The sequence below is a fragment of the Lissotriton vulgaris genome, chromosome 3_1, assembly GCF_964263255.1.
Source record: "Lissotriton vulgaris chromosome 3_1, aLisVul1.2, whole genome shotgun sequence".
Lineage (NCBI taxonomy): Eukaryota > Metazoa > Chordata > Amphibia > Caudata > Salamandridae > Lissotriton > Lissotriton vulgaris.
Genome location: NC_141689.1, coordinates 1,210,003,501 through 1,210,015,156, shown reverse-complemented (window position 1 = coordinate 1,210,015,156; position 11,656 = coordinate 1,210,003,501). Strand labels below are relative to the sequence as shown.

Here is an 11,656-nt window from a genome sequence, read left to right as displayed (position 1 = left end):
CTGCAACCAACAGTTCTTCCACAAGTAAGGAGGTGATCTGAAGGGGGAAAGTGGCGCTAAAGCCTACAAAGGAGTAACTTAGACACTGGTTGTTTCCTCCACTGTATGAAACAAGGTGGGGAGTAGCTTGAGGGAACCAACTGCGAATAGAGTGCTGAAGGAACCTGCTGGTTAAGTAAAGGCATAAGTTCCTCATAGAGATTGCTGGTGTCTAAGTAAACTTCTGGTTTAACTGAAACCTCTCATTGAATGTGTACCTGGTTGGTGGGGTAGTGGTGCTGATGAGAAGAGTTTAGGGCACCTCATTGAAGTCAAATCTGGTCAATGCTGGTGTCTGATTAAATGTATTATTGATGATAATTACTGAAATAAGTTAGCATCTCTGAAAGTAGTACTACTGATTTCATGACATCTGAATGTATTGAGCTGTAATTTTTCCACAGACAGAAAAGTGATATTATTTCTCCTGATCGAATGTATAATTTTCAATTGTGAATACTAAGAGCTAAAACAAAGAGAATATTATTTTTATAAATCAGCTCATATTTTTCCATACTTTGGTGTAGTGTCATTTTTGTGTGTTATTGCGTGGAATTACTGCTGGGTGGTTTGCAACCTTCACACTTGTGCCTCTAGAATTTATGTCTTACCCTAGGCCAGGCTACCCTAGGTGACCTGACATCCCAGGTTCCAGCAGAAATGACTGGTGGCTAATTTTGTATTTTAATTCCAGTGGGGGCGTCCATCAGGACAGGCTCTGGACAGTGGCAGTGGGCCTTTTTTCATTCTAACTCCCCTAGGGGTGTCTGTTAGGGCTTGCGCTGCAGAGTAGCATTTGGCTGTTTTTTTATTTGACTCTGCTGGGGACATCCCTCAGGGCATGCACAGGACAATGACTGATGGCAAATCTGATTGCAGTCATCGATAACAACAAGGAGTTACTCTTCAGAGAATGCTAAATGCTTAGACCAGTTTTGTCATATTTGTCTGCAATCTGCCTGTCCTGTTAACAGGCCTGTAACAGTTTAGACCCGAAACTTCGGGGCATGACAAATAAGAGGACCCTGCCCACTCACCTGAAAATATACAGAAAGAGTGGTCCTGATGAAGGTGGTAGTCATGTACATCCACCGAAACGTACATTGACCGGATTATGGGAAACCCCTCAAAGATAACATCAAGGTGGAATACACTGTGATTCATTCAGTCCGTTTGATCGTTATCGGTGTATTTCATACAAATGAACAGAGGCCCCTTTTCCCAACTATTTCTTTTGTGTGTGATTGTTTTGTTTGTGAGAATGTGGTTTGTTTCTTGAGATTGGTTGATTTGAGGTAGCATTTGTTTCCAGTGGGGGCACAAGTATGAATCAAGTCAATGTACAATATATGTCTTTCTGTGTATTTTATTTGTAAATAATACTCCTTGCACACGTTAAAATTGAAATGTCTATTATGAATTTGTTTGTATTTTTGCACACTGAGATCTCTAAATAGATATGTCTAGATGTTTGCAAATGAAGACTTTATAAAACGAAAAATTCATAAAAATAGAGAATGATGAATATGCACAAAACAAAAAAAATTATCAATAAAACGTATTCTTTTTAGTAAAACTTTGTATTGAAAGGCTGATCATTGTTGAACCGCCCTTTTATTGAGCCTTTTGCAGGCCACTAGTAAAATGACATAGATCTGACAAGAGTACTTACATATGTGATTTTGCGTTTCTTCCCCCCTGACTCTTGGACCTAGAAGTATGCATGGGGGGTACCTTTCTTCGAAAAACATTTTTCCTAGACAAAAAGGAACAATATTTTTTCCAGGCAACAACAGTTATTAAACTTCGAAACTTTTCACTCCACATAAAATTAACATTTTTTCTTTATCCACAGACAGGAAAAACGAACATACTTTTTTTCTCTTTCCGCAGATTAAAACTAATAAAAGCTTATCAAAATTAATGCAGTAAAATGTATTCAATATACATTTTATTTTGTCATTTCCTTTTACAGACCACAACTTAATGGCATCTCCTGATCAAGCACGCTATATAAAATCAAGACGAGGTAACAGACATCTTAAGTATGGTAGTTATCTTATTGTAACCAGAAGATAATTTAGCCCAGGAATTATTGGAGGTATGTTGAGAATTTTTCAGTCCATTGCACAGGCAGAACGGTTACTCCAGAGAAGGCAGAGCATTACCACGCAGCCTCCTCAATGGAGATTGAAGTAAGAAACAATGTACAAAACATTCAAATGCTTGCCTCCACTCCAGTGAGCCCTGTGGCACAGTTCTGAGGGAAGTATCCCAAACAACTCCCATGCATGATGCAAGGAGTATGCCTTCCATACACAGACTCTGAAGACTGGTCCAAAGACAAAAACATGCAAGCAATCCACAAAATGTAACCCCTCAAACATACTCAAACATTAACATTCACCCTGAACTAACCATAACTGTCACTGATGAACCTTTCCTGCTGCATGACAATCAAAACCCTCAAAAAATAGTTCTACTATTTAGCACAACACATAACCTTGTAACTGTAGAAAATAGTGAAATATGAATGATGGATGGGCGCTTTAAGTCCAAGCACCATCCATTTTCCAAATGTACACGATTCGTGCTAACATCAATAATACTACAGCCCCATTAGCATATAGCTTTTCCGGACAAGCAATCCTAAACCTACAGTAAATTTGTATCAGTTATGAAAGCCAAAACAATTAACAAAAAATCCTAGAAAAGATATCAATAACTTTGAATTGACTGTGACAAATACTGTAACCAAACTTTACCCTCAACCCAAATTCAAGGATACTTTTTTCACTTTTCACAGGATGTTTGGAGTAAAATAAAAAAAACATCCGTAGTTGAAGATTACATCTCAAAAATTAAACTACAGTTTGAAATACGAAAACTATGTTCATTAGCCTTTGTGTCTCCTGACAGTGTCGAAGAATTCGACACTTCAATTTTAGAATCTGATTTTTTTAACCCAAAATGAAGAAAAATTTGCAACATTGCTAAGTTACTCTAAGGACTCATAGATTGGTCGTCTAAGCAGGTCCGGTCGCAGGAGGAAGCCAAAATGTTAAATTGAATGGTGGAACTGTTACACAACCTGTTTAGAGGGAGGCACAAAAACTAACAGTGCCATTGAGGGATGGCACAATTCCTTCAATAAAGCAATTGGAAAACATCAACCCAACCTAGATAATTTCTTGGAAATTTTGAACAAAAAAACAAAGTTTCCAAGAAATATGAATTGTACAATCACTGACAAGTAGTCTAAACCCATGTGTTTCTAAAACAAATAACAAAATGTCCAAGCCACTATTGGCCAAAATCTAACAGTTTTCGTTGATGGTGACTTCAGACTACTTGGACAGTCTTACATACATCTTACAATACTAACAGTAACAGCCCAAAGATCCAACATGAGCTCAAGTAGACGAATTAAGAAAGAAGGCCGAAACATTACTAGATATACATAGCTCCCATCTCTAGGCCCTAAGATGATATACATGGTCTCGCTTTGAAGGGCAGGATTTCCAGAAATGAATGCCCCTATTATAACTGTTCATACATTCTCCAAATCTTAACCACAGCTTTCCTGCCACCTCTTTCTTCTGCACATGCGCAGAAACCTCCTTTAGTGTCCATGGATGTTCAAATGCATTCACCATGCTTCAAACCCTTCTTAATGATATTCGGGTGTTTGATCCTCATGCTGAAGTTTTCTCCGCATTGTGCTACAGCTATTTTTTTCCTGTTTGGGGTGGCTATCTTTTTCTCTTTTTTTATTGACATGCATTCATTCACCCAAAGCCAGCAGTACTGACTTTGCTACATCCCCCATAATCAAAGTCTGACAGGAGAATGACCTATAGGGGCATGGATGCAGCAACAACACAATGGCATCTTTACTCACACTCGGTAACACAAGACATATGGGAGAGAAAGACACATTTAAGGCCTCCAAAAACAGAGTTATAGAAAGTCTTACTACTCAAAGCTTAAGTAGGGTGATTGTTAGGACGGAGATAGGTCTACTGAATGGCTCTGGGCAGTGTGTGACCCTGACTTGAAGTCCACACAGCAAGTTGTAGTGCTTTGACCACCATCTCAGCCCACATGATGATCATGTATGGGCATGCACCAAAGCATTTTGTGAAGTGGAAGGAGACATTGAATGGGGCACTGTCGTTGGAATGGCACACCAAGTCCACCTCCTGTTCTCAGGTGAGTGACTACTTTCATCTTCCCAGACTGTAGAGGACTAACAGTGGTGGCATAAAAATGAAAATAGTGCAGGGCATGCCTTTTTCATATTCCCTACTTGGGGAGAGAGCCTACTAGTCTCCCCTGCATTTTAAATTGTTCTGTCATTCTCCCTATAACGATGTACTTTGCCCATTCATTAGAGAAAGGGATGCTTTGTTGCATTTCATTTGTAAACATTTGTGTGTACAGCCACACTGGGTTCCATTTTGTAACAGGTACCTAAGATAGAGACTTGGAGGGAAAGCCCAGTGAGGAAATGTATATTGTAGGACTTCCTTTCAGTAAATTCATGGATCTCTTCCAGTAGGTCAGACAGAAAGGTGTTGCTAAAATTAAGAAAGGAGACACAGAGTTCCTTTGAAACCAGAGAGTTCCTCTTGCCCCTTACTGACCCCTTGATTCGTGGGAGAGGCTATTACCCAAACTGTTAAATGGAATATCAGTAAGGAGCCTAACTTGTCGTTGTAGTATTGTTTTGGGTTGATTTTATAAGGAGACTCCCAGCTCCACCCTGTCTTCCTGCTCAGACTTGTGATAAAGATCATGGCTGGACCAACCTATGCAGAATTCACAAAAATACAGATCTGGCCAGAACCGTCAACAAACTGAACAGCTACAATACAGAAGGAACGTCGGCAACTTGAGTATAAAGATATGGTAGAAACTTCCAGGATGGGTGCAAGATTTCCTGACTAGAAGCCAAGGATCTCACAACAGTGGTGACTGGAAGATTTCTTTGAGATCCAGGATTGGGGTACTGACTGTCAACTCCCCTTGTCAGGTGCAGGTCCAGCAACTTGGGGAAGACTCAATAAGCTTGCCTGGAGAGCCTTCCTGCATCCTTCTTCGAGGGAGAGAGCTAACTGTTCAGGGGGGACACTACAGATGTATTTGCACAAGGACCATGCATCTCAGTAGGAGCAAAGACTGCGAGGAACTCTGTCCTTTGGAGTGACACCAACATCATGATACATCAGTCGATCCACATCGGGAGCCTGCAACAAGGTCATGATCTCAAGAGTTGCCATATCAGGTAGTTTTAGGAACATAAATAGTAGATTTTAGTTCATAAATGTTTGTTTTTTAAATTGTCTCTTTAATCTTTGTGTTCTGATTAAATAGAATTTGCATTCTCGGTTCACTCATTTGAGAGAGCTTACTAGGATTGGCATCAGTGACCTAGAGATTACACACAGACGTGTGTGTAATCTCTAGGCCACCGCTCACTGTGACTGGTGACCCAAGGTTTGCAAAGAGACTTCCGCAGTAAGTATAATAACTGACTGAACTATCACTATCTCACCAGAAATATTCTGGCCTGCAAAATGACACCTAGATCAGTTCGGTAGGTGTATTGACCACTCAAGTGTCTCACTAAGACGTGGAACGTGTGACCTAAAACTATATACTTTCTGCAGTGGATATTGACCCACTAAGTTTCCACAATTTATATTAACCTGTAAGGTACAGGGTCTGTATGTTTTACTGTTGTCTTTTTTGTTCTTCAACATTTTCTCTTCTTGTGTGACCCTCTTTTTAAAATCTGGTGGATTTTTGTAGTTTCCCCTGTCCATGCTTTGTTAATTTTCTATTTTTTTCTTCATATTCTTTTTCCGTTTCCCCTCCATATGTTTCTCTTTTCTTGCCACCCACATTATGTAGCTTTTTATCTTTCACAACATTTTGTACTTTTCTTTCTCTTCCTGTTTTCAACTGTATCTTTTAATCTAGCTCGTTAATTTTCGTGGAGTTTCTTTTTGGTATTTTTCTTCCAAAAGTGTATGATTCTGGCATTTTTTTTTTTAGAAGTTCTTTCACTTTTCTCCTCATATGTTTGTTTTTGCGATATCGAATTCTGCCTGTTTCTCTCCTTTTTACATAACAATCCTCTTTTATTTGTACATGTGATGTGCATGCTTCCTCCTGGAGTGAGCGAAAAACGTACCTCAGAATAGTTCCCCCTCACTCGGCAAAGGACAATGCTCTTCACACATGTACTTGAGTTTTCTCTCACAAACATCCACAAACAAGCATTTGCAATGCAATAGGTCTCACATTAGGAAAGTTTGAGCTATTGGTATTGTAAATAACACATTTTTTATTTATGTGTTGGTTTTGAAAATAGAGAAATTAATAGCTTTGTCATTTACAATGCCAATAGTTTTATCTTTTGCAAATGTGACACCTATAGCATTTGTAACACAATATGTGCTGCATTTACATGACTTAGATGTATTGTTATTACAAATGACAATGGCTTGTAATTTTTTAAATAATTAATACTTAAAAAAAGTCATTGTAATTTATAATGGCAATAGCTCAAACTTTTGTAAATAACGTTTGTGAAGATTATGTTCATTGTATTTTATTATGAAGAAAATCCAAGAACAGAAGTGAAATATTAACATCTTTTTGTGACATTTGTAATAAAGCTTGAAACATTGAGCGAACATATTTGAACCAGTTGTTGATGAATGATTGCACAGATTGATGCTGTGGTGGCACTGAGTGATGTTGTGGTAGCGACGAGTGATGCTGTGGTGTTCAGTGATGCTGTGGTAGCGCATAGTGATGTTGTGGTGCCTATGAGTGATGTCGTGGTGCCCCTGAGTGATGCTGTGGTAGTGCTGAGTGATGCTGTGGTGATGCGATAGATAGATAGAGTGAGGGCGATAGATAGAGTGAGGGCGATACATAGATAGATAGAGTGAGGGTGATACATAGATAGATGGAGTGAGGGCGATAGATAGATAGATAGATAGATAGATAGATAGATAGATAGATAGATAGATAGATAGATAGATAGATAGATAGATAGATAGATAGATAGAAAGATAGATAGATAGATAGAGTGAGGGCGTTACATAGATAGATAGAGTGAGGGCGATAGATAGATAGATAGATAGATAGATAGATAGATAGATAGATAGATAGATAGATAGATAGATAGATAGATAGATAGATAGATAGATAGATAGATAGATAGATAGATAGATAGATAGATAGATAGATAGATAGATAGATAGATAGATAGATAGATAGAGTGAGGGCGTTACATAGATAGATAGAGTGAGGGTGATACATAGATTGATAGAGTGAGGGCGATACATAGATTGATAGAGTGAGGGCGATAGATAGAGTGAGGGCGATAGATAGACAGAATGAGGGCGATAGATAGATAGAGTGAGGCCAATAGATAGAGTGAGGCCGATAAATAGATAGATAGAGTTAGGCCGATAGATAGATAGAGTGAGGCCGATAGATAGATAGAGTGAGGCCGATAGATAGATAGAGTGAGGCTGATAGATAGAGTGAGGTCGATAGAGTGAGGGCGATATATAGATAGACAGACAGACAGACAGTCAGACAGACAGACAGACAGACAGACAGACAGACAGATAGACAGATAGATAGATAGATAGATAGATAGATAGATAGATAGATAGATAGATAGATAGATAGATAGATAGATAGATAGATAGATAGATAGATAGATAGATAGATAGATAGATAGAGTGAGGTTGATAGATAAGAGTAAGGGCGATAGATAAGAGTGAGGGCGATAGATAAGAGTGAGGGCGATAGATAAGAGTGAGGGCGATAGATAGAGTGAGGGCGATAGATAGATAGATAGAGTGAGGGCGATAGATAGAGTGATGGCGACAGATAGAGTGAAGGCGATAGATAGATAGATAGAGTGAGGCCGATAGCTAGAGTGAGGGCGATAAATAGATAGAGTGAGGGCGATAGATAGATAGATAGAAGGCGATAGATAGATAGAGGGCGCTAGATAGATAGATAGAGGGCGATAGATAGACAGATAGATAGATAGATATATAAATAGAGGGCGATAGATAGATAGAGGGCGATAGATAGAGGGCGATAGATAGATAAGAGGGCGATAGATAGATAGATAGATAGATAGATAGATAGATAGATAGATAGATAGATAGATAGATAGATAGATAGATAGATAGATAGATAGATAGAGGGCGATAGATAGATAGAGGGCGATAGATAGATAGATAGATAGATAGATAGATAGATAGATAGATAGATAGATAGATAGATAGATAGATAGATAGATAGATAGATAGATAGATAGATAGATAGATAGATAGATAGAGGGCGATAGATAGATAGATAGATAGATAGATAGATAGATAGATAGATAGATAGATAGATAGATAGATAGATAGATAGATAGAGGGCAATAAATAGATAGATAGAGGGCGATAGATAGATAGAGGGCAATAGATAGATAGATAGATAGATAGATAGATAGATAGATAGATAGATAGATAGATAGATAGATAGAGGGCGATAGAGTGAGGGCAATAGAGTGAGGGCGATAGAGTGAGGGCGATAGAGTGAGGGTGAAAGAGTGAGTGAGGGCGATAGATAGAGTGAGGGCAATAGATAGAGTGAGGGCGATAGAGTGAGGGCGATAGATAGAGTGAGGGTGGAGTTGGAGGGTGGAGTTGGAGTTGGAGGGTGGAGTTGGAGGGTGGAGTTGGAGTTGGAGGGTGGGGTTGGAGGGTGGGGTTGGAGGGTGGAGTTGGGGTTGGAGGGTGGAGTTGGAATTGGAGGGTGGAGTTGGAGGGTAGAGTTGGGGTTGGAGGGTGGAGTAGGAGGGTAGATAGAGGGCGATAGATAGAGGGCGATAGATAGATAAGAAGGCGATAGATAGATAGATAGATAGATAGAGGGCGATAGATAGATAGATAGATAGATAGATAGATAGATAGATAGATAGATAGAGGGCGATAGATAGATAGATAGATAGATAGATAGATAGATAGATAGATAGATAGATAGATAGATAGATAGATAGATAGATAGATAGATAGATAGATAGATAGATAGATAGATAGATAGATAGAGGGCAATAGATAGATAGATAGATAGATAGATAGATAGATAGATAGATAGATAGATAGATAGATAGATAGATAGATAGATAGATAGATAGATAGATAGATAGAGGGCGATAGATAGATAGATAGATAGATAGATAGATAGATAGATAGATAGATAGATAGATAGATAGATAGATAGATAGATAGATAGATAGATAGATAGATAGATAGAGGGCAATAAATAGATAGATAGAGGGCGATAGATAGATAGATAGAGGGCAATAGATAGATAGATAGATAGATAGATAGATAGATAGATAGATAGATAGATAGATAGATAGATAGATAGATAGATAGATAGAGGGCGATAGAGTGAGGGCAATAGAGTGATGGCGATAGAGTGAGGGCGATAGAGTGAGGGTGAAAGAGTGAGTGAGGGCGATAGATAGAGTGAGGGCAATAGATAGAGTGAGGGCGATAGAGTGAGGGCGATAGATAGAGTGAGGGTGGAGTTGGAGGGTGGAGTTGGAGTTGGAGGGTGGAGTTGGAGGGTGGAGTTGGAGTTGGAGGGTGGGGTTGGAGGGTGGGGTTGGAGGGTGGAGTTGGGGTTGGAGGGTGGAGTTGGAATTGGAGGGTGGAGTTGGAGGGTAGAGTTGGGGTTGGAGGGTGGAGTAGGAGGGTAGATAGAGGGCGATAGATAGAGGGCGATAGATAGATAAGAGGGCGATAGATAGATAGATAGATAGATAGATAGATAGATAGAGGGCGATAGATAGATAGATAGATAGATAGATAGATAGATAGATAGATAGATAGATAGATAGATAGATAGATAGATAGATAGATAGATAGAGGGCGATAGATAGATAGAGGGCGATAGATAGATAGATAGATAGATAGATAGATAGATAGATAGATAGATAGATAGATAGATAGATAGATAGATAGATAGATAGATAGATAGATAGAGGGCAATAGATAGATAGATAGATAGATAGATAGATAGATAGATAGATAGATAGATAGATAGATAGATAGATAGATAGATAGATAGATAGAGGGCAATAAATAGATAGATAGAGGGCGATAGATAGATAGAGGGCAATAGATAGGTAGATAGATAGATAGAGGGCGATAGAGTGAGGGCAATAGAGTGAGGGCGATAGAGTGAGGGCGATAGAGTGAGGGTGAAAGAGTGAGTGAGGGCGATAGATAGAGTGAGGGCAATAGATAGAGTGAGGGCGATAGAGTGAGGGCGATAGATAGAGTGAGGGTGGAGTTGGAGGGTGGAGTTGGAGTTGGAGGGTGGAGTTGGAGGGTGGAGTTGGAGGGTGGGGTTGGAGGGTGGGGTTGGAGGGTGGAGTTGGGGTTGGAGGGTGGAGTTGGAATTGGAGGGTGGAGTTGGAGTTGGAGGGTAGAGTTGGGGTTGGAGGGTGGAGTAGGAGGGTGGAGTTGGAATTGGAGGGTGGAGTTGGAGTTGGAGGGTAGAGTTGGGGTTGGAGGGTGGAGTAGGAGGGTGGAGTTGGAGTTGGAGGGTGGAGTTGGAGGGTGGTGTTGGAGGATTGAGTTGGAAGAAGGAGTTGGAAGTTAGCGTTGGAGTTGGAGGGTGGAGTTGGAGGGTGGAGTTGGAGGGTGGGATTGGACGGTGGAGGGTGGAGTTGGAGGGTGGAGTTGGAAGGTGGAGTTGGCAGGTGGAGTTGGAGGGTGGAGTTGGAGGGTGGAGTTGGAGGGTGGAGTTGGTGTTGGAGGGTGGAGTTGAAATTGGAGGGTGGAGTTGGAGCGTGGAGTTGCAGGGTGGAGTTGGGGTTGGAGGGTGGAGTTGGAGGGTGGAGTGTCAAGACCTGCATGAGTATGGTGTGTTGACCCGGCTAGCGTGCTCCTAAACAAACTTCCCGATGGCAACAAACTACAGCTCCCAGCATGCAGGGAGGCACGTCACGTATGTGACGCACGGTGCGCGTGCATCCCCGGAAATAAAGAGACACCGAAAGGATTGGCGGTGCTGATAATCTGTTCCTGTTCCTGGCTGTCGGTTGGTATTCCGGAGTAGCGGTAAGAGAACGGGCTCTTACCCCTAGGGAGCCTCGATACTCTGTGTTGGTATCGTTTTGGAACTTCCTGGTACTAGAGTTGTGGTTCACGCTTCCTGCGTGGCACTCTGGGCGGTTTCGATTTCTCTCGGCTGAGAGGGAACAAGTACTGCCGCATTTGAAAGCGGACGTTTTGGGTTCTTTATAGCAAGGCTCTTCCCGCTATGAAAGGACGTTCTGTGACTTTGGCAATACCCTGGAGCTGTCGCATTTGCTTAAACCCCCATGCAAACGACGGCGGGTTTCCTGGGTCACCTAGTGATTGTGCTATGGTTTAGAGGTGTGTCTGTAACACCCACGGAAATTGCACAAACAGCATATGCAGACCATATTGTGAATTCATTTAACCCCGTCTGCTATTATGTTCTTCTGATTTCATTCCACAACGTTGTTTATCTTTTCATCCTACTCAGG

At 40.6% G+C, this 11,656-nt stretch overlaps 1 long non-coding RNA gene across 1 annotated transcript in view; it reads right to left on the bottom strand.

The window, feature by feature from the left end:
- Nucleotides 1-1,275: 1,275 nt before the first annotated feature.
- LOC147727658 (uncharacterized) overlaps nt 1,276-11,656 on the bottom strand; it is an 85,802-nt gene continuing 75,421 nt past the window's right edge. The window contains exon 4 of the long non-coding RNA XR_015309336.1: nt 1,276-1,795. This is a non-coding gene — a long non-coding RNA (uncharacterized LOC147727658). The remainder of the gene's footprint in view (nt 1,796-11,656) is intronic.